The following is a 22,742-nucleotide window of genomic DNA, read 5'->3' on the forward strand; positions in this document are numbered from 1 at the left end:
ACATATTTACCTCAGTCTCTAGAATTTCTACAGTAAGAGTTATGTTAATGTCGTCGATACATAATCTAGTAATCCATCAAATGGATGTGAAAACAGTATTTCTAAATGAGAAGTTAGAGGGGGAAATTTACATAAAGCAACCAGAAGGTTGTGTTGTAAATGGGTAAGAGCAAAAATTTTGTAAGCTTTAGAAATCCTTATATGGATTGAAGCAAGTGCCAAAACAATGGCATAAAAAATTAGACAAAGTTCTAATTTTAAATGATTTCGTTGTGAACGACGCTGAAAGGTGCTTATTTCATAGTAAAAATGACATATTCATGCTGCTATATATAGATGATATGCTGATAATGGAAATAAACTTGAAAATAGTGAATCAAGCTAAGAAACTTTTGATATCTAGTTTTGGCACAAAGGACTTAGGAGAGATTGATATGATCGTTGGGATCAAGATCATCAAGTAAGAGAAAAATATTTCATTATCCCAAGCCCATTATGTAGAAAACATACATAAAAAGTATGGGTACCATGAAGTTTTAGCGGTTAAAACATATTTTGATATGAGATGTCATTTGAAAGAAACTTAGGTGAACCAGTGAATCAAAAAAGGTATGCTCGAATTATTGGTTCAATCACATATCTAATGAATTGTACGAGTCTTGATATTGCCTTTACAGTAGGAAAGTTGAGTCAACATACTCGCAATCTAAGTAAGGAGCATTGGAGCGCGATTGATAGGTTGTTGAGGTACCTAAAATGTACTATAAACTATAGTTTGCACTATAGTGATAAACCAGCGGTGTTGGAAGGGTACTGTGATGCAAATTGATCTCAGATATAAAAGAATCCTTAACTACTAGTGGGTATGTATTTACACTAGCAAGTGGTGTCATCTCATGGAAGTCCACAAACCAATCTTGTGGGATGGGCTCTACCATGGAAGCTGAGTTCATAGCCTTAAAAAAGGTGGGAATAGAAGCCAAATGGCTTAGAAACTTAATGGTGGATATTCCATTGTGGTAAAAATTGACACCACCAATATCAGTACATTGTGATAATCAAGCGACTATACATATAGCCAAAAACTAGATATACAATGATAAAAAAAGGCACATATGTCTAAGATAAAATCTTGTGAGACAGCAGATAGATGAATGAATGATAGGTATCGATTATGTGAAGTTAAAAAGTAGCCAAGCTGACATGTTCACAAAACCTATGTTTGTCAAGAACTTGTGTAATGCATCTATAGGAATGGGGTTGATGTTTAATCCTTAGATCATGTTATGGACACCCTACCTATGTGAAAAGGCTTAAAGCTTGAATTAGGTTCAAGGGATACAAATGAAGTAATGGGATGACCAGTTCAGTACTACTACTTATATAAATATTCATTTCAAGATGTAAATGGTGTTAGTAGTACCACCACAAGGAGAAAGGTTAAGCGGTAAAGCTCTTAATTAGTCTAATCCCAGGAAATATAGGGGTATGTTAATTATAGTGCACATTGGGGACTAACCAAAGTGAATGTAGGGGGTGTGGCCACCGTCGATGAAAACTTATAGGCAAGTTCTCTAAACATTCATGAGTCCAAGATAAGGGACATGATTGGTTCAAAAGTCCAAAATGATTATATGATGGGTAGCTCAAAAAGTTGACTTATGAGATGTGGTTGATGGGTCGGTCAGCTACACCAATGAGAAAAGATTCAAGAAGTCTGACTCTATCCGTACTCTGTAATGTGACTCATTAGACTTAGTATAGGTTCAAGTCCGAAAGACACCTACAATGATGTGTCTTATAGTGTCTAATATAGTCACAACACATGTGTCCTTTATGTCGTTTGAAACTTATGGGGGATTGTTAGATTTTATATCTATTTTATTATATTTAAGTTTCAAAATGAGATCTTTCTTTTATGTGTTTTGTTCGTCTTATTATGGTGTAGGACCCTTGGGATCAAGGTAGTGGAAAAGGGTCAATAACATCCTATGAGAGCCCTAAAGTCCATTCATGGCTATTACCATGAGTGGAGAGGTGGACAAAGAGAATTGATTGGAATTAATTTCATTTATGAAATTAATTCTTAATTCATACCGTAGGTTATTACCAAATGGAGGTAAATGGTCAATGTCATTATATGGGTGCCCTAAAGTCCATTCATGGTCAGTACCATGAGTGGGGAGGTGGGCTAAGGAATTAATTGGGATTAATTCAATTTATTGAATTAATTCCCAATTCATATCCGTATGATATTATTCTCCAATTAACTTACCATTAGTTAGAGATTACTCTTGGAAAATCCAAGAAGATGCAATAGTTGGTTTTGGGTCTATATAAACCCAATCAAATACCTTGCAGAGATACACATTCACACATTGACATTCTGTCTGTTTCTACTTATTACAACTATACAAGTCTTTCTCTTCCTTCCATTTCTCTAAGTCTTGTGTAAGGTTAGAGGGGGGCTGCTATGCTGTAACTTTTTTTCTCCTAGAAGGGACTAGAAGAACTGCCTCATCTTCTAGTGAGAGGTTGTTTTATCTTGGAGGTAGAGGTGCAGAATAACTAATGGCAGTAGAGGGCATCAATTACCTTAAAGGTAGCACTATAAGTGTGACTCAACCTCTATTCTGTTCAAATTTTCTTTAGTTGTTGTGGTGATGATTCAACATCTATTTCAAGTTTTTTCTCATCTCATTTCAACTAAGGATCAACACTACAACAGCATAGTTTCTACTGCAAAAACTTTGTATTGCAATTTGTATTTTATAAGAAATTGTAATACAATTCTCTAATAGTTTCTCCCATCCTTGAAGAGATTGGGCTTTCAATCAAACTAGAAGAGTTGAGCTTTCAACCTTTAAGAGTTGAAGTTACAAACCCTCCAAAAAAAAAAAAAAAAAAACTAGAAGAGTTGAACCTTTGATGAAATTTGTATTTCTAGATTAAAATATATGCAAATCCAGTACCTTGACGGTCATTTTAAACCCTTTTTCCATACAGAATCTCAAAAATTCATATTTCATAAAAGTTGTAGTTGCGTGCCTCTTGTCTTCAAGACCCAGTTTGAATCGTCTCAAACCAATAACGAACCAAGAGTTATCCCCAAACTGCTGGTCGTAGGTCACTCTGTCTGAGATTGGTTTCGTTTACAAAGGAAGTACTCTCCCGATCCTTGAGTTTGACCAACCCATGAGGTTGCATCAGCGTGTCTGTAAAAAAAGATTATAAATTGTTTCCTATTAAAAAAGATTATAAATGGCTTCCTATTATTCTGGGTTCTTGAAAAGCAGTTCTCATAGAGAAATTGTTGAGGGTGCAACCAACCGTGAAGAGGCTTTATCTTCTGTTAAGAGCTCCAGGTGTAGAATTGGTTGTACAGCCACTGCATAAGGAGGTATTACTTCATCATGGTCCTCTATGAGTTGAGATCTCCTGCACTTATGTTCACTCACACATAGGTTTTAGGTGTAACACTTATCCCATTTACTATCATTTAAAAGGTTAAAAAGGTATTTATGAAAACAAAAGGGGCTGGTGTTAACATATAAAATCGACATTTCAAGCCAACATGCATGCAGAGGATCTAAACCCGTCATCCCAATAGTTATAGGAGGGCCATCACCCATCTCCTATGTCATGGGTGTCGCTATGAGTTATTACCCAATCGTGGGTCATAATGAGAGTTGTGGGTAGCTCTTTCGATAATAGGGGTTATGTTGTGGACCATTACATATAAGACATAACAGACTTATTGCTTGGAGGGGAAGTCGATGGACACGTGGTCGATCGAGATGACAGTCGATGGTTGGTACAAGTGTCCCTTCCCCATTAGCTAGTTTCATTTATGCTTATCCGGGAAATTGACTCATCATGAGAAATGATTATAAGGATTGGCCAATAATGGTGATGAACAAAAGGAAAGTTGACCAGTTGTACCAGGAAGACAAAGAAAGGATGACAAGTCGATCAAAGAGGGAATCATGGATCTACATGACTGCGATAATTGAGATAGTTACAACTGACGATAGGGATAAGGATTTAATAACCACCAACTAACATGAGACAGGTGTATTAAAGTGATTGAACTACCAAAAGAGCATGATAAGAGCATAAAAGGGAGACTTTGCGAACAGAGGTGACATCACCAAAATTTGAACAAACCAAATACACAATGTGCCACCTTCTATCTTTTCATATTTTCCCATGAAGATAATTTGACAAGGAAATTTCACTCCTCTCCCCTAGAATTTTTATTTATTACACATTTATTACACTCTTACTTTTATGAAGTTTAAAATTACTTCCATCCCCTTTAATGTTAACACGGTTAAAGTTACATGTCAAATGACATTTTTACTCTCATTTTTACCCTACTTCTCCACTACCTCTTCATCGCTTCTTCTTTTGCTACATTGTTGTTATTCTTCTCATCCAAACTTCATCAGCCCTGCCACTCTTGAAGGCCACATGTTGGCCATCAACCCATCACCTCCCTTCAGCTTCGAGCACCCGAGGCTTCGTAAGCCTCTGGTAATGCCTCTAGTTCTTCTACTTCTGAGAAGAAAGAAGGCTCCGTCAGTCCTGTCAAAATGCTTTGCTGAACACCCCTCCGGTAATGCTTCTAGTTCTACTTCTGAGAAGAAAGAGGAAGCCAAGAAACCAACTTATATGACTGTGTTTGATATCATATCTCAATCAATGGGGTTCGACCTATTTGGGTTATTTGAGAAGGATGGAAGTCAGAAAATTGGAGTCTTGGTTCACGACCTCGATGAAGGCAGCAACAACAATTGTGTCGAAATTGGAGTAGATTGCACAACATGAGAGCTTTAAGGGGAAGAAGAAGGATGGGTTGATGAAGTTGCAAGATAATAAGGAAGGGAGGAAGGGGCATTTAGCCATAGAAGATGAGATATTTGAGGTTACGCCTTGGTTTCATATGGTGGAAGTGACGAAATTGATAGGGGTACGTTGGGAGTACCAAAATTTCTGTAGCAAGGGATTGAAGCCTTCTCTTAAGGACATCGTATGGGATTGGCAAGGTGGGGAGCAACCCGCGTATCCACAGCTGCAGCTGCGGCAACCACAACCAGCCTAATAAGAAAAAGAGAGAGAGAGAGAGAGAACCACTTAGTAGACAATTATGGGCAGCAAGCTTTGGATTCTTGTCGTCATAATCTTTATTCCCACCATAGAGTGCAAGAGGATTATGCCAGAGAGAGAGAGAGAGAGAGAGAGAGAGAGAGAGAGAGAGAGAGAGAGAGAGAGAGAGAGAGAGAGAGAGAGAGAGAGAGAGAGAGAGAGAGAGAGAGAGAGAGAGAGAGGATATTGTTCATGTTAAGGTAAGGATATTTTGGGATTTAAAATTAAATTTTACATCTTGTGTCATCACTTAACGGTGGGTAGCTCACGGCGTGGGTACGATAGGTAGAATCTACAACATTAAAGGGAGTATCATGTAATTTTAAACTTCAAAGGGGAGAGGAGTGTAATAAACAGAAACATCATGGGAGGGGAGTGAAATTTCCTCTAATTAGAATTTCTCTCTTAGTTCTTCATTGGTGTGTAAGTAAGTTTCTTTTGAACTTATGTAGTCCTTTCAATTTTCAGGTAAAGCTTAGCTTTCCAAAATTAGTTCAGTCTTAATTTTTGTAGTTTCTATGAGGAATTAAATCTTAGTGATTTTAAAAGTCCTAGGAACAATCGAGGCGAAGGGAGAATGCCACCTTCCTTAAGAGAGGCCAGATCCCCATTTTGGGTTTTAGAAGCTCTAACATGTTTGCGCACAACAAATAAATCAGTGAAGGGAGCAAATTGTCCCCAACAGTTTTGGGTTCTAAGAGAGAAATGTGGTATTTGCGTGGAATTAATCTCCGAGAAGGTATAGTTGAAGTCATTCTTTGTAAAGACTTGGGTGTAGAGACCTCAGATTTAAGGGAAGAGATATGAAGCGAGATGGATGTCGTCTTTAATATAGCTGCCACCACCAACTTTAATGAGAGGTAGTATTTGGATTAAATAGGTTTGAATCGTACCAATACAGTCTAGTGATTATTTGTGTGAGTGCAGTTTTGTTCTATTATATAATTGGTTGTAGGTGGGGAGGCCAAGTGGGGGAAGGGAGTAAAATTATGGGGGAAGGATCACTGCCTAGTAGTGTAGCTACTGCACCAAAACGTAAGCCAATGAAAATATATGTGGAGGGATTGACCTTCGGGCAAGGCCCTCTTTTCCCAGGGCTCTATCCTGGGTTAAAGCAGCGAGATCAAGAAAGGTTCTTTTTCCCTAAATTATTTATATTTTTTCATTATCTTCTATGAACCACTAATATAAGCAAGCAAAAGCACTGATCAATCTTTGTGGTAAGAAAAAGGTTGATATATCTATGCGAACTCATAGTGTATATTTCAATATGTTTGAAGTATCTGTACAAATTGTCAGTGTGCAATACAAGGTGATCTTGTACTCTTATCGTATTTGATGGTACGATTGATTATTGACACCAAAAGCTATGCATAAAAGTCTGATCTACGACAACATAAACGTATACTCTCTCTCTCTCTCTCTCTCTCTCTCTCTCTCTCATATTTTGAGCAAAACATTTTCCACCAGTGCATACTACATTGTTACCATTGAATAAAAGAGTAGTTCAAAATAAATTCTATTTATATTTTTAATTTATGATGCATATTTTTTTACCTAAATTACGCTACAAGTAATTGTTAATTCGTTTGTTACCAAGTATATTTTAATTCACACGGGGTATTTAGTGCTCTTCATTGCTTTCGGTGAAAGTTGAATGATTCTCATTCAACCCCGGTATGACTTGTCCATGCGATTATGAGATCAATATGGACCCACAAGACTAATTAGACCGAAAGCATAGATACCTATTGTCAGCAAAAAGAAAAAGAAAAAAAGTATGCTTTAATTTATATTATTAATTTACAATTAGTTTTTATAGTTTTAGAGGGCTACATATTATGAACGCACATATCTCAAATATCCTCAACTTGTGCCCCAAGAATTTAGTCACCAAGGGACAAATTGGGATGCCCAGCCGGGCCGTGCATGGGCTCATTGCTACGACGTACATGAATGGGAGGTGGGCATAGGTTACTTATTTTTTTATAATGATGGTTAAGAAAAATTAATATAACAATTTGCATCTGAAATAAACATTTGCTCTTTTTCTTTAAGAAAAAGGAAAAAATGGGCTCTTTCAATTGTACAAGTTTGATATCAAATCTTAACTTTATCTTTTAAAAATTGCTCACTACACAAGGCTTAAGAAATTGGGGGTTCCATGCAGCCATGAATTGGCTTCTTAGAACTCTATATTTAGCATACAGTTCTTTTTTATTTTTTCATCTTTCCCTTCCAAAATAAAAAATAAAAAAAATACACGGATTCTATATTCGTAGTTAGTAAACTTGGTGACCAAAAAATTATGATTGTCGATGTGGTAACAAAAATATGTTCAAAGTTTAACATAAGTACTGATATTTTTATATATAATGTAAATTAGAGTATTTGTTTTTGAGAAGTAAATTAATACATTCTAAGTGTAAATATATCATAATGGAAAAAACTATATTTGCACCCCCTCCCACCCAAAAAAAAAAAAAATTGAAGAAAAGTATTAATATAAGAACTTGTGTATCTTTAGAGAATACATGATATGACACGTATGACCATTAATTGTGTATACAATACATATACAAAATTAAGGAGTGAGTTACTCAAGGGAAAAGTTGCCTTCTCCACTCTCATCGGTACTATTGAATTGCATTAGGATAGAATAATTTTGACTTCATCAATAGGGATGAGAGTGCAATGACAACCTAAAAATCCAATAATTGATCATATATCCAATGGAGAAGAGGTTTCTCTTCTCCATTGTTGAAAGAAAACTTAATCCTGAATTCACTTACTGCATAAGTATTTGAACTATATTAGGTATGACAATATAAATATAAAAGTGTTTTCAATTTAGAAATCATCTATTCATTATCCAACAAAGAAATTGAGATAGATCTCATTATCATCCTATAAATGTTTAGAATGTTTTAAATTGATATTGTAGTAATTGTAGAGAAAGGTTGATTTAATTCCCCTTGCAATTACATAAGTAGGTACAGCACTAAGCAGTTGTAAGTTGTAAGGTGTGTCTCTTTTAAGAGCAAAGGAAGTCATATGGGGTGCATGGGGTGGATTGAATCTTTTTAAATGCACCAACCCCTTCAACATGCATCCAACGACTGAGAGACACGCATGGGATAGACATAAATGATCGTGTCATGTGAGACCCTTCATACAACCTTCTCATCTCTTCATAAGTATCATCAGGAGTGAGGCCCTCACTCATATCCCCATTGCCATTCATAAATGTATTCACAATAAGTGTGCCGTTTATAACTTGGGAGTTTGGAGACTGAATTATTAATGTTTCTCCCATAGCCTCCTATGTGGGTCAGAGTGAGACTGTGATTTCTACCAAAAAAAAAGGTTAGACTTTGAGAGGATCGAGAGACAACCGTACATCATGAGCCTAGCGGCTTAGCCCACCTAAACCGGCCTAACACTGCCCTGACACTAAATGGGCTGGCCTTTGTGGGCCCAGAGACTGGACAATCTGGTATCCATTGTTTTGGTTCGCTATAGGTGGTCAGTATTTAATTGTCATATAAATATGTCCATTTCTAATTGTTCAATTATTTTCTTTGATCATTGGGAATTCCTATGTCCCGTTTTTCCATGACTATGTACATTTTAGGATTTGGCCATGAGTAGGGTGGAAAAAAGTTGAATGCCACGTTAGCAAATAATAATAAATGTATTTAAAGAATTTGTCTAGGAAGTCTAATTTATCAAAAACACTCATATTTATAGTAGTTTGCCAAAAATAAGTTCAAGATTTTCACTTCAAGGGGGTAGTCGAGTTGATAAAGAACCTTCGTTTTTAGAAGTGTGGTTCTAAATTCGACTCCTCTTACCTCTTTAGAAAATGGTCAAGAGGGGCATAGTAGTTATTTTGCACCTCTATGTTTTGGTGTAAGGGTGCTCTTGGACAGAAAATGTGTCCCTCCCCCCTCCCTCAAAAAAAGGAAAAGGAAAGCTACCTGGCCACATTGCCCCTATGCCCAAACATGGGCACAAGAAATTATCGCTTCACTCCTTCTGAAATAAAAAATAAAAAATACAAAATAAAAAATAAAATCTTATTGAGTATTGATGTCAATTCGTGCACTCTCATTGGCCCCCACATTGATGTAGGGGCCACGTGTCTTGCCTAGTGGAGGCCAATGGGAACATGTGCAGAAACATAACTAGGGGGTCGAATTCCGTTGCTCATGAGGAATGGATGATCATTTTACCCCCTCTATGTCTGAATGCAGGATCACGTTGCCTTAGAGGCTTCATGTTCTAAGAAAAATTTAGAGAACTATATACCATACGTGTGAAACACAATATTTTCTCTACCCATAAAATAAAAAATAATAAAATCTTGGCTGAAGCTATGTAAGTTACTGCTTTTGACTACTCAATTTATCTTTGTTTCTTCCAAGTGATCATCTTGTGTGGTTTTGGCTCATAAATTAACCTCCCCACCCCCACCCCCACCCCCACCCCCACCATCCATTTCCCTCTCCTTTATTTTCATGAAGGGCAAGATTCTATGATTGGCCGAACACCAACATCTTTACAATTTGGAGCAAGCGTGTTAACGGTCGGGCTGGGGGGCCAATACCTTTGCACCGTGGAACCTCCTATTTAAGGAATGAGCCAGTCTTGGTTTAACCATACATCTATTAATCGGGTCTTAAACTGACTAATGCACCATTAAAGCCTTAAATGGGATTTAATTGTCTTAGATTTCAGAAATTTTAATATATTTATTAAAGGATAAATGTTGGGTATGATGTCGGTAAGTATTCCTAGATCTATGTATCTCTCTCTCCTCCTCCCCTTGGAAAAGTCCCTTACACCCCTCCCAACCCAGTCCTCCCATTGGTTGAGCCGCTAACTCCAAGAAAACCATTGCCATACCTAACCTCCTTCCATTATTAAATCATCAACAATTTAGAAAAGACTTTACACTTATTTACATTCGATACTCAATAATTCATAAAAATATCAATATATACCTTATCTAATACAAAAAAAAAAATTAATAATAATAATAAAATATACATATAAATGGTCAGGCCTAAAATCAAAATACACCCACCCCATTTTTTTGTTGTATTAATACACTATTTTTAATTGTCCCCAATATTTGGATTGAATGTGATCCATCTTTGGTTGTGGCAATTATCATAGTTCAATCAATTCTATGATGTGTCAGATAGATGGCTAGAATTTTTTTATTTTTTTTGAAAAAAAATAAAAAATTCATTAACTAAAATCGGCAAGAGAGAATCTCCTTCCGAGGAAGGACATATTTACAAGGAAAAAGGGGGGGGGGTGATTAATCCACCAAGTTTTTTAAAGCAAAAAATTTAAAGCTCCTCCAGCGAGGAAATGAGCTTCTCTATTCATAGACATAGGGATGAAACCAAAATTAAATGTGGAAAAGTCAGAAGAAAGAGCCCAAATATCATCAACTATAGCTAAAGTAAGTCAATCTAAAGATGAAACAATGTTGTTGAGGGCATAAATAAAGCGGTTGACAATCTGAGAAGATAAGGAGATGCAGAAGCCCAAGACTACGAGCCAAAAGAAGAGCATCACACACACTCTCTGCTTCCATAACTGAAGCTGAAAATCCCCAGCTGGCCTTACACTTAGCTCCAATGAAAGACTTTCCTTTATAAAAAATGATCGACCCTCTTCCTCCTTTCTTTGCCTTTGAGGTCCAAGCCCCATCGGTAAAAGCAACAGTAGAATCCATTGGCAGGTTCTAGAGCTAAAAATCTAAAAATACAAAATGAGGAAATGAAACATTAGATGGTTGACTAGATAGGGCTAATTAATTCATTGCCAACCTGCTATCCTTCACAGTATAATTGAAAGCTGAGATAGTAGAGACTAAGGGCCCGTTTGATAACGTAACCAGAAACGTGTTTCTATGTTTTCTTGTTCTCAGAAACAAAGAAACGGCATAAATACCGTTTGGTAAAAGTGTTCTGTTCCACTTGTTTTTTGAAACATAAATTGAAATTTATAACAATTTATGCTTCAAGAAACATGAATGACGAAACAAGTTTTACTTGTTTCGCTCGTTTCTCGAAACAAAAATGAGGCACAAAAAATCGATATTAAAGACGGAGTTTGGCATCACTACCATCACCACCGTCTCCGACATCTCACCGACCGGCAACGCTCGATGATCTCATTCTCTCTCTGGAATTACAAATGCTTCTCCCCAATTCCAGATCTCTGCTCTTCTCTTCCCCACCTCCCCCTTTTACTGTACGCCCCAACCCTACCCCTAACAGATCCATGTTTAGCGGATGGAAGACGGCTCCACCAAGTCTCTCCTATGGCGGCTAAAAGCTCTTTAGATTTGAAAGCGAAACCCTAGGCATAGATTTCTAACCTCTCTAACCTCCCAACCCCATTCTCCGATGAAAGGCTCGAGCCGGTTGTTCACGATCGGGCTTGTGACGGCATGGTACTCGTCCAACATCGGGGTTTTGTTGCTCAACAAGTACCTCCTCAGCAACTATGGCTTCAAGTATCCTATCTTCCTCACCATGTGCCACATGACTGCGTGTTCCTTGCTCAGCTATGTCGCTATCGCTTGGATGAAGATAGTCCCAATGCAGACTATCCGATCCCGTGTTCAATTCCTGAAGATCTCTGCTCTCAGTCTCATTTTCTGTGCCTCCGTAGTTAGCGGTAATGTTTCACTTCGATATCTTCTGGTGTCATTCAACCAGGCAGTTGGTGCCATACCCCATTCTTTACCGCCGTGTTTGCCTATATCATGACGGTGAAGAGGGAAGCTTGGCTGACTTATGTCACCCTCATTCCTGTCGTCACTGGGGTCATCATTGCCAGCGGGGTGAGTCCTTATTGACTGAGTTTTGCTTCTTCCCCAATTGCTTAATATTAATTTCATGAATTCAGCTACCTTTTACCTGCATCATTTTGCTATTGAAATGGAGATTTAAAACATCGTTATGATAAGTTACTGCTTTTGGTTGGTACGTCCGATCTCATATTACCAACCAAAATTAGAGGAGAAAAAAAGAGGTCGGGGGAGTTGGTATCAACAGATGACTCTAGAGGGTTATATTGAAACAGATAAACGTTTGGAGGGGTCGGTTTCCTATTTGCAGAAGAAGAGACAGATAAATGTTTCAAGAAACAAGGTTTATCAAACACCCAAAATTTTGTTTCTATTCCCAGAAACGGAAATTTCTGTTTCTGTCGTTTCTTGAAACAGAAACAGCAGAAACGTTATCAAACGGGCCCTAAATTTGGCAGTTCAAAGCTAAACACAACCTTGTTTCTTGATTTTCATATTTTCCAAAGGAGAGAAGGCCATTGGATATGGCAGTCTTGCTGGTTTGGAAGCTCTTTAAATCTAAGAAGAAGATAATCAAACCAATCACTAAACTCAGCTCCTTGAAAAGTGGTGGTATCAAGTCTGAAGGGGGAAACTTTCCACACAAAAGCTGCAAAGGGGCAACATAAAAGGGCATGAATTATTGATTCATCATCTACAAGACAAATAGAACAAATAGGGAGACGAGTCATAGATCTATTATGTAGTAATTTATTTACAACAATGGCATTAGAACAACACCTCCACAAAAATATTTTAATTTTTGGTAACATTTTTAAATTCCATAATTGTTTCTAAAAATCATAACTTGAGGATGAGGCATTATGGACAGAAACATTTGTACTAGCATTCTTCAAGTGAAAAGCAGCAAAATAAGTTGATTTAATAGTGAACTTACCATTCTTTGTGTATCCCCAAAATCAACTATCCGGAGAAGGAAAAATATGAAGAGGTACCTGCAGGATAGCTTGAGCATCACTAGCTGAAAAGAAAGCCTGAATGAGTGGGAGATTCCATTGTCTTGATAGATTTATGATAAGATCATCTAAGAGGTGAATCTGAGAGGAGGGGTAATTTGCCGTCAGTTTTCCTCCCAGCAACGAAATGACCCAAGCATCATAAAAAATAGAGGTGGATTTACCATCTCTCACACTTCTGCACAATCCATTCAATAGCAAAGACCTTTCTTTCATGAGGCTTCTCCAAGCCCAGGAGCAAGAATGACAATTGGGGGCATCTCAAAAAGAGGAGTTCGGAAAATACTTCCCTGTGAACAATTTTACCCACAAAGCTTCCTCATTTGATAGTAGACACCAACATTGGTGGGCAAGAAGGGCTAAATTAAAGCTTTGAAAATCCCTAAAGCCAAGCCCACCCAAAGATTTGGTCCTACAAAGTTTGTTCAAACTTACCCAAAATACACCCTTACTGGACTTGTCTTTCCACCATAAATGTCTTAATAATTTGTTCAATTTATTACAAATGGACTGGGGAAGAAAGAATAAGGACATGGGATAAAGAGGAATACCATTAGCTACAGACTTTAGGAGGACTTCCTTTCCTGCCACAAACAAGAGACTTTCTTTCCACCTTGCTAATATAGATTGAACTCTCTCAATGACATTATTAAAAACGAATTTTTTAATTAGATCTACCGAACTCCGTGGGTAATCCTAAATATTTACCTTGAATGGGCACTACATTAAACCCTAATATGGAGGAGGCTTCACCAGCAACCATAGAAGACACATTCGGATTAAAGAGAACATTGGATTTACTAGTGTTAAGTTCTTGTCCCGAAACTAGGTAAAAATTCTTGAGAAAATTCATCAACCCTTGCTTTAGAGAATACTAAGAAATCATTAACAAAGAGGAGGTGGGAGACAGTAGGGCCAAATCTGCTAGTTTTAATCCCAAAAATTTGATTGGAGAGCTCAACCTAGAGAAGAGAATTAGATAAGGCTTCCTGACATAGGACAAATAGATATGGGCTTAGGGGGAAGCCTTGTCTGAGACCTTGCTTGGAGGAAACACTACCAACGATGGACCCATTGACTTTTGATAAGATAACTCACAGTGGTAACACATTGCATAATCCAATTCACCCAAGTAGCACCAAAACCTTATCTAAGAAGGGTATGCTCTAAGAAAGGCCATTCAACCTTGTTATAGGCCTTACAAAGGTCAAGTTTGATTGCCATATAGCTTGTTTTACCCTTGGATGTACGCATTTGTTGTAATATCTCGTGAGCAACATACACGTTGTCCGAGGTGGTTCTTGATGGCATAAAGGTACTTTGGGAGGGGCTAATTAGGGAGTTAAGAAGGGGTTTAAGCTTACTAACTAAACATTCAGCTATAATTTTATAAAAGATAGTACACAAACTAATAGACCTACACTGACTAATAAGCGCAGGACACTTCTGCTAAGGGATAAAGATGATAGCAGTAAGATCAAAATCATTAAGCATATACCCATTAATGAAAAATCTATCAACAATAAAGATGACATCAGGCGCAACAATATACCAATACGATTGGAAGAATCTCACTGGCATCCCATCAAGACCAGGAGCTTTATAAGTTCCATTTTGGAATAGATTAGTTTTCATCTCCTTGTCTGTAAAGGATTTGCATAACAAATCATTCTGGGAATGGGATACACAGGCTGACACACATTGGAGAAATTCTTCAATTCTAGAAGGATTTGAAGAGGAGTACAGGTTATGAAAAAAGTCAATAATGTGGGAGGACAATTCAGGTCCTTCAGAAATCCATTCCCCTGCGCTATCCTTAAGCATGTCTATACAATTAACTTGTCTTCTCCTAATAGTAGTGTTGTGAAAAAAAGGAGGTGTTTTGGTACCCTGCTTTCAACCATTGTAGTCGTGATCGCTGGGCCCAAAAGACTTCCTCCTAATAGAGGAGGGATTCCAAGTGTCTATGGCATTGGGCTTCAAGGGATGCAAAGTCCGGAAAATCAAGGTTGCTTTGGATGGTTCAAGGTCTTTCATAGCTTTAGCAATTTCCATCTTAGCATTTCCAAATGTAGCTTTACTCCATATCCAAAGCTTAGACCCACATCGCTTTATTTTTTTACTCAAAGCGAATAAAGCAGAACCCTTCCAGTGGCCATTCTAGCTATCGGCAATGACTGAGGGGAGGTCAGGGTGCCCTTCCCACTTAGCCTCAAAACTAAAGGCATGGGCTTTGCGCCGGTGCTTAGGGTCAAGATGGACAACAAAAGGACAGTGGTCTGACCCAATTATAGCAAACCTATAGACAGATATTGATCCATGATTGCAAAGGAGAACACTATTGGGAAAAGCCTTGTCTATGATAGCCATGATTACATCTTTGCCTTTCCTTTTATTAGATCAAGAAAAGGGGGGCTGCTAAACTTTAATTCAACAAGACCACAGTCATCAATAGCAGTACTAAAATTTAAGATTTGTGAAATGGGTTTTACTTGATCGCCTGATTTTTCCTCTTGATCCAAAATCTCATTAAAATCTCCCATGCAAAGCCAGGGTTCAGTGACCGTCCGACCTAGTTGTACAAGATCTCTCCAAAAGGCAGCCCTACAATCTGTTCTTGGTTCACCATACACAAGAGATCATCTGAAACGAAGATTCAAAGAGTGAGAAATTAAAGAGAGATCTAGAATCCTATTAGAAGTAGAAAAGAAGGAGATATCTATAACAGAAGACCAAAGATAGCAAGGCCATCAGAGAGACCTTGTGGTTAGATTCCAAAAAAATGGTCTATATTAATTTTCCTTTTTAATTTTTCCAAAGATGCATTTGGTTGTTTGGTTTCCATTAGTAAAACCAAACACAGTCGAGTTGAGGCCACTAAACTGCAAAGATATTGGACTGTCAGGGCTCGACTACTCCCTTGACAGTTCCAAGCCAAGAAACTCATGGCGACCCGGGTGGCTTTGAGGTAACCACCGAAACCTTTTTCAAGTCAGAATTAACTACCTTAATGGATGATGATTCCTTGATACTGAGATGATGTTGTCGAGCTTCTATCTTGTGGCATTGCTTAGGAGAGTGCCATGTCAAAAACTTAGGAGAGTCTGGGACAGGAAGACCCCTGTTAGAGGAGAAACATAGTTTTTTAAGACCTTGAATGATGGGGCCTGGTGGGCTTTGGGCTCTTTTTTTGCTCCTTTGTGAACTTAAATTGAGGTTATCATCAGCATGGATTGCTTCAATCACCAATGTGGAAGGAGGTGTTCATGTACAATCTTGAGAGGTAGCTGAGACCAGAACTATCTTAGAGACCAATGCTAAAGCAGAGGACTCCATATAAGTTGGAGTGTTTGAACCACCTTGAATAGGAAGTGAACATGGAAGCATTGAAGGGCCCAGGTCCAAGCAAGTTATATTCTCTGGTTGGTCTAGATCATCTTCAATTGACTGGTTCAGGTGGTAGTCCTCTTCAACAATTTGGTCTTGTGTATCTATTAGCCTTTGTCTTTGTCAATTAAGAACTGTCAGGACCTGAAGAGTACTTGAGGGAAATGATTGGCCTGAAATGTCCAATTCCATTATTTTTAAAATATTTCATGGATAATTTCCTACTGGTATAGTGAGGTAAATACAGCTATGGATGCTTTAGCTAAGAGAGCCTCGATGAGTAGATGTTAGGAGAGTTGGAATTACCCCCTTCTTTTTTTCTTAGAATATTCAATATAGCCAATCCATGTATATTTTACAGGTTTTAAGTTATAGGTTTGTAAACTGATTAAATTTGGCTTGGATTCACTACTATCTTATTTTTTGCTAAGAATCAGCAAGTGAATTATATTATAGAGGAGAAAACTTGTATAATACAAGGTGATGCTCAACCATTGAACTTCTAAACCACCTTTGGCATGGCCATCAGCAAGATAGAAGAACAAACACAAAGAAGAAAATTATTTTACTAAATCTGAAATTGAGCTATTGATCCACCTTCGGCATGGCCATCAGTAGAAAAATAGCTCAATTAAGAAAGAAAAAACCCTTCTTATAAGAACCTATATCTTGGCTTCATTTGAGCATCCCAAACAAGATCTTTGAAAAGAAAATTTGGGGAAGTGTCCCAAGTTGTTGAAGTCTAAGTGGAGGGTGCATGTTTAGCTAATTTTTTTGCAACATTGTTGGCCTCCCTGAAATAGTGCGAGATTGTCCAAGTAGAACTATCCAAAAAAGCTTTGTAGGATCTCCATTGTTGTTGAAAAATCCAAGGGATAATATTTTGTTGTATGCAAAAAACCACCGCCTGAGAGTCGCATTCAATACACATGTTTTTCCAGCTCTTAGATTTTGCATGACAATCCCAATCAAGTCTGCTTCAAATTCAGCAAAGAAATTAGATGAGACACAAGACTGCAGGAGAAGCTTCTTATGTGTGATCCTCTGCTGTCCCTAAAAACACCCCCTGCACCTGATCGACCTGGGTTTACTAACGAACACCCATCTATATTCAGCTTTATGGATTCATGGGTGGGAGGCTTCAAAATAACTTCACAAATTTCTTTTGACTTCTGAGGGATAGTCTTGAGATGCAAATTCCTGGATAATAGCAAGTCAAAAACCGATTTTACTGGGATAGGACCAATGCTTGAAAACTCCACCAGATCATAGAGAATATTTTTTATTAGTAGTTGATCAGTAGAGATCCCATTATCATGCCTACCTTTGTTCCTTTCTTTCCAGAGATTGTACAGAATGATGATTAAAAGAGCTTCCCAAGCAAGATGCAATTGAACTGCATTTGACTTTCTCTTCCACCATGAAAAAAGATCTTCTATAGAACGAAATCCACCCCAGTGAATCTGAAAAAAGAAAAGAATTCATTTCCACACACTAGTAGCAAAACTACATTGAAGAAAGATGTGGCTTAGAGATTCTAGGTTCATGTTATATAAGATACACCTAGAAGCCAAAGGAACTCCACGCCTAATTACTTGATCATCAGATGGCAACCGCTTGTGATATATATGCCATCCAAGCAAAGAAAGATAGAGATGCATACCATTTTACCAAACCATGGAGGTCCAACCGTGGGTTTGGTTCCTGACCCTTAATCCTTCCCAAGCTGAATTAATTGAAAACTTCCCCGATTTGGATAAGGATCAGACCATTATGTCTGATGCAGGAACTAAGGGAAACTCGATTTTTTTTATTTGCGTGCAGATTCATCTAAGGGAGAGGTTGGAGACCTCTAGAAGTGCCCACTGCCCATTCTCAATAAAATCTGAAACAGAGGCTGAGATATCAAGATAATGAGCTTCTATTCAGCATATCAACTATCTTAGCATTTTGCATCCAGCAATCATGCCAAAAATTAATAGAGGTGTCGTCCCCAATAATCCATCGCTCAGAGTCACAAATAAAACTCAACACCTTACAAAGAACCGGCAGGATCGTGGAAGAGATGACCTTTTCAGGTTCCCATTCTTGGCAACAAGTCAACCCCTTAGAAATTTCCAATATAGAGATTGATCGATTTTTATAAACCAACCCAGTTTGGCAAGTAATGCCAAATTTATATCCCAAAGCCTTCTAATGCCCAATCTACCTTCTTTCTTTGGCTTGCATAATATGTCCCATTTTACTGTAATTGCTTTTGAAGAAGAGGCGTCCCCTGACCATATGAAATTCCTGATCCAGGATTCCATAGAAGCAACCACAGAAGAGGGCCAAAGGTATATGGAGAAATTATGGACTGGGATACTGCTCATCATGATTTTCACCAACTCAACTCTACCTGCCATGGAAAGAAGACGGCCCATCCATCCAGCCAGCCTCTCTTTGAACTTATCGACCAGGGGCAATATTGTTCGTCCATAAACCCTTCCTTTAAAAATTTGAACTCTTAGATATCTTGTTGGAAAATGACATTTCAGGATGCTCAAAACATTTTGATTTGAACTTTTCTTGGAGTAGGGATGGAGCCAAAGTACATGTGACTTTTTTCAAGATTAAAGGCCTGACCTGAGTATGCCTGGTATTTGTCAAGAAAGGCTTTCAAATGCTTCATTGCTCGTAAATCAGCATTAATGAATATGAAAAGATCATCTGCAAAAAGCAAGTGTAAAGGTGTGAAAATATTTCGTGACCCCTAGATCCCTTTCATCTTCCCTATAAGCCTCAACGCTTTGAGACCTTGACAAAGGACCTCTTCTGCTATAATAAACAACATTGGGGAGAGCGGATCCCCTTGCCTAAGACCCCTTTCAACTACAAAAAACCCTATCGGACCACCATTTATTAATACTGACAACCGTGTAGTTGAAAGTATTTGACGTATCCAGTTAATCCATTTCACATTGAATCCAAACTTCTCGAAAACATCAAATAAAAATTGCCAATAAAGTGTGTCAAATGCCTTTTGGACGTCCAACTTCAAACCCAGGCTACCACCAAAGCTTTTTCCCCATCATATTAGCAAGCTCTGATGCAACTCCAATAGAGGAGAAAATAACCTTTCCTTGTTGGAAGGCACCTTGCTCTTCTGAAATAATATGAGGAAGCAGAGATGATAAACGCATAACTAGGATTTTTGGAATTAATTTGAAAACAAAGTTCCCAAGACAGATGGGCCCGAACTGACCAACTTTTTTAGCATTGTTTGACTTTGAGATTAGAGTCAAGAAGTTGGAGTTAATATGTCACACTCCGCTTGCACAAAATCAAGACGGTGACCGAGTTAACCCCTATTAACTCACAAACCTGCCAGGATCAACAATGCAGTAACTGTAATATAACATATATCTACTAAACTAAGATCAGACCTATGTTTTCAGTGGAAGACTTGTTCATAATAATGTCTGTAATTGTTTCTCAAATACTTGATACCCAAATTGAATTATAAAAGTTATATACATTTAGGCCCAAAGGCATGATATATACGTAAAAATATAATAATTTAAGCATCAAGTAATAAAAGGGAGTACAAAGAAAATAATAAAAAAGAATCACTTAGGAGTCATAGTTGCCATGTAGTACAATCCTCACACGTGCAATCGGCATCGTGCTCGAACTCGTCAGGGACCCACCAGTCCTCAGATGAAAACTCCACAGTGGGACCCGACTCCTGATCACCAGGTGGATAACCTGTAAAATCACCTAAAAAGATTTGTGCAAGCGGGATGAGCTCATTAGCCTAGTAAGTGGAAAGGAAGACCACAAAAGGAGACCACACAAACAGTCACCACATAAATGCGCTTATATGCAATTCATTTTAACCCTATTAGCCTAACAACATTTCTAGGTCATAGGTTATGTGTTACTCACAATCATAGTGCACATATGCCCCAGTACAAGCCACGAACTCCATCCCGCGATATGCCTATAGGGTTGTCAGGAAAGGTCCACCATTGGTACCAGAATTTAAAATGCAAGCCGACTCCCGATAAATTTAAATGACAAAAAGTAAATGGGCGACTCCACCCGAAATAAAAATAGTATGATTGGCCCTCTGAATATACCACCTGGGTTACCGACTGTCCTAGCGATCAGTCGTACGTACTTCTAACCATTGTTGGAGTTCGACAACCACAACCCGATGCTTCCCCCCAATGATCCCCAATACGTAAACTTCTATTGGGAAGGGTCATAACACAAGGGTAAATCACATCCTAACCACATGCCTCTACATGCGTATAGTACGATTACACAATAGCGTTGCGTCCCATACCACAAGCAACTATGCACTCATTTCCAAGCTGACTATGGCATCTAAAATCTAACATGCATATCATGTCCAAATGAGATTCCTCCATCACATACATGACATAATGATTATTCAATCATAATACAACGCATAGCATATTATGTAAATACACATTCAAATGCGTGATATGGCATATGTGATGTCTAGTCTACTCACAAGTGATATGATGACATGGTTAGACTAACATATGTTAAATGATGCATAACATTTTGAAATTAAAATAGAATCCACTCCCCACTTACTTGTATATGTACATGGTGCTTGTACTCGGTACAAAAAATATCCGATGTGTGGGTACACGTATATTGAGTGTAACCTATCATAAATATAATGATTTATCATTTCACTATTTTGGGGTCAAAATCATTATGTTTGAACACTAAAATCATGTTTAAAATCATAAATGGGGGTTACCCATCAAATTTAGGCCAATTTTGAGAATTCTGGAAAGACTGGTGGGCTATGTAGCCCACCGGTTTCAGCCCACCGATTACACCAGAGCTTAGAAGCTGAGTTCTAAGAACTTAGGTGGGCTAAAACTAGAAGATAGGTGGGCTATGTAGCCCATCAATTTCAACCCACTGGTTACATCAGAGTCCAGAAATTGAGTTCTAGGAACTCAGGTGGGCTAAAACCAGAAGACAGGTGGGGTAAAAATACCCCCCAGTCTTTAAATGAAAATTTTTCAACATCATTCCCGACTTTTCTCCGGCTTAGGGAACTTGTTTAGGGATGATCCGATGACTCAAATCACTTATCTAAGGTCCAATCATGTACCCTCAACCTAGATCTAAGATCAAATCAAAAGAAAAATGAAGATTCTTACCTCTTTCTCAAGAACACCAATAAAACCCCAATCTCCAAATACTCTAGATCTTCACCAACACTCCTTTTAAATCATTCAAAATCAATATACACACCTTCCATTAGACCTTAGATTTGATTATCCAAGTAGGATTAGTAAGATCCCAGTGGGTTCTTTCCTAAAAATTAAAAAGAGGGTTTAAGAAAATGAGTTTTCCTAAGAATCCTTAGAATGTGTACAATACCTACCTCAAATCGAAGATCCCACCAAGTTGATCATTAATCCAAGCTCAAAATACTAAGACCCAGCTCTGGTGAAGCTCTACGGTCGATTTTCCCTTCTTCTTTCTTCTTCTTCCTCTTTTCCTTTCTTCTTCTTTCTCTCTCTTCTCTACTCTCCCACCGACCAACTAACATTAATGAGGGAAAAAACAATTAATGTCTCCTCTTTTATACCTGGGCCCCCTAAAATATCTTCTAAATCTTAGGTGGGCTATCTCAGGTGGGTATATCTCAGGTGGGCTTCAATGGGAATAAACTCCCACATAATATTAGATTATATTGGCACTCACAATTACTAGTACGTACCTTCACGTTTTGTACATGGCCTCATAGTGCGTGTAAGTGCAAGGCTTGGGTGCACGTATTACACTTGGTACCCACTCGGTCATGTCAGGCCGACCCAAGTTCAAGGTCACTCTTGCTACCATATTCTATATGGTACCTGTGTCGGTTCCCTCTGGTTCAGCCCCTATATTATCAAACCAAATCAATACGAGTAATTAGACCGGGTTTAGAAAGTAAGGTATCACATTACCCTTTGTTAAAAATTTTGTCCCCGAAATTGTAGTACCTAGTTGTTCGAAAAGATGAGGATACAAGGTTTGAGTATCATCCTCTTTCTCTCAAGATGCCTCTTCGATCGGATGGTTGGCCCACCAAATCTTCACAAAAGCGATAGAGTGGTTGTGGAGAGTTTTCACCTTTCGGTCTAAGATCTCAGCCGGATGTTCTTTATATGTCATATCAGCTTCTAAGTATTTCAGTTCCACAGGTAGTACGTGGGATGGATCATGAACGTACTGCTTTAATATAGATACATGGAAGACCTTGTGAACACTGTGGAAGGAAGGTGATAATGCCAACATGTATGCTACTGCTTCAACTCGTTTCAAAATCTCAAATG

The 22,742-nt window shown here is 38.1% G+C and overlaps 2 long non-coding RNA genes and 1 pseudogene across 2 annotated transcripts; 1 reads left to right on the plus strand and 2 right to left on the minus strand.

Annotated features, from left to right (window-relative positions):
- Positions 1-11,570: 11,570 nt before the first annotated feature.
- On the plus strand, positions 11,571-12,121 carry LOC122069104 (annotated as a pseudogene).
- A 3,219-nt stretch (positions 12,122-15,340) lies between these two features.
- Positions 15,341-16,102, minus strand: LOC122069109. The gene is made up of 2 exons (XR_006137372.1): positions 16,006-16,102; positions 15,341-15,642 (listed from the first exon to the last, which is right to left on the minus strand). It is a non-coding gene; the product is annotated as an uncharacterized LOC122069109 (long non-coding RNA).
- Positions 16,103-16,860: 758 nt separating this feature from the next.
- On the minus strand, positions 16,861-21,951 carry LOC122069105. Its single transcript, XR_006137371.1, has 3 exons — positions 21,806-21,951; positions 17,711-17,849; positions 16,861-17,586 (listed from the first exon to the last, which is right to left on the minus strand). It is a non-coding gene; the product is annotated as an uncharacterized LOC122069105 (long non-coding RNA).
- Positions 21,952-22,742: the final 791 nt, after the last annotated feature.

The sequence above is a fragment of the Macadamia integrifolia genome, unplaced genomic scaffold (genome assembly GCF_013358625.1).
Source record: "Macadamia integrifolia cultivar HAES 741 unplaced genomic scaffold, SCU_Mint_v3 scaffold535, whole genome shotgun sequence".
Classification (NCBI taxonomy): domain Eukaryota; kingdom Viridiplantae; phylum Streptophyta; class Magnoliopsida; order Proteales; family Proteaceae; genus Macadamia; species Macadamia integrifolia.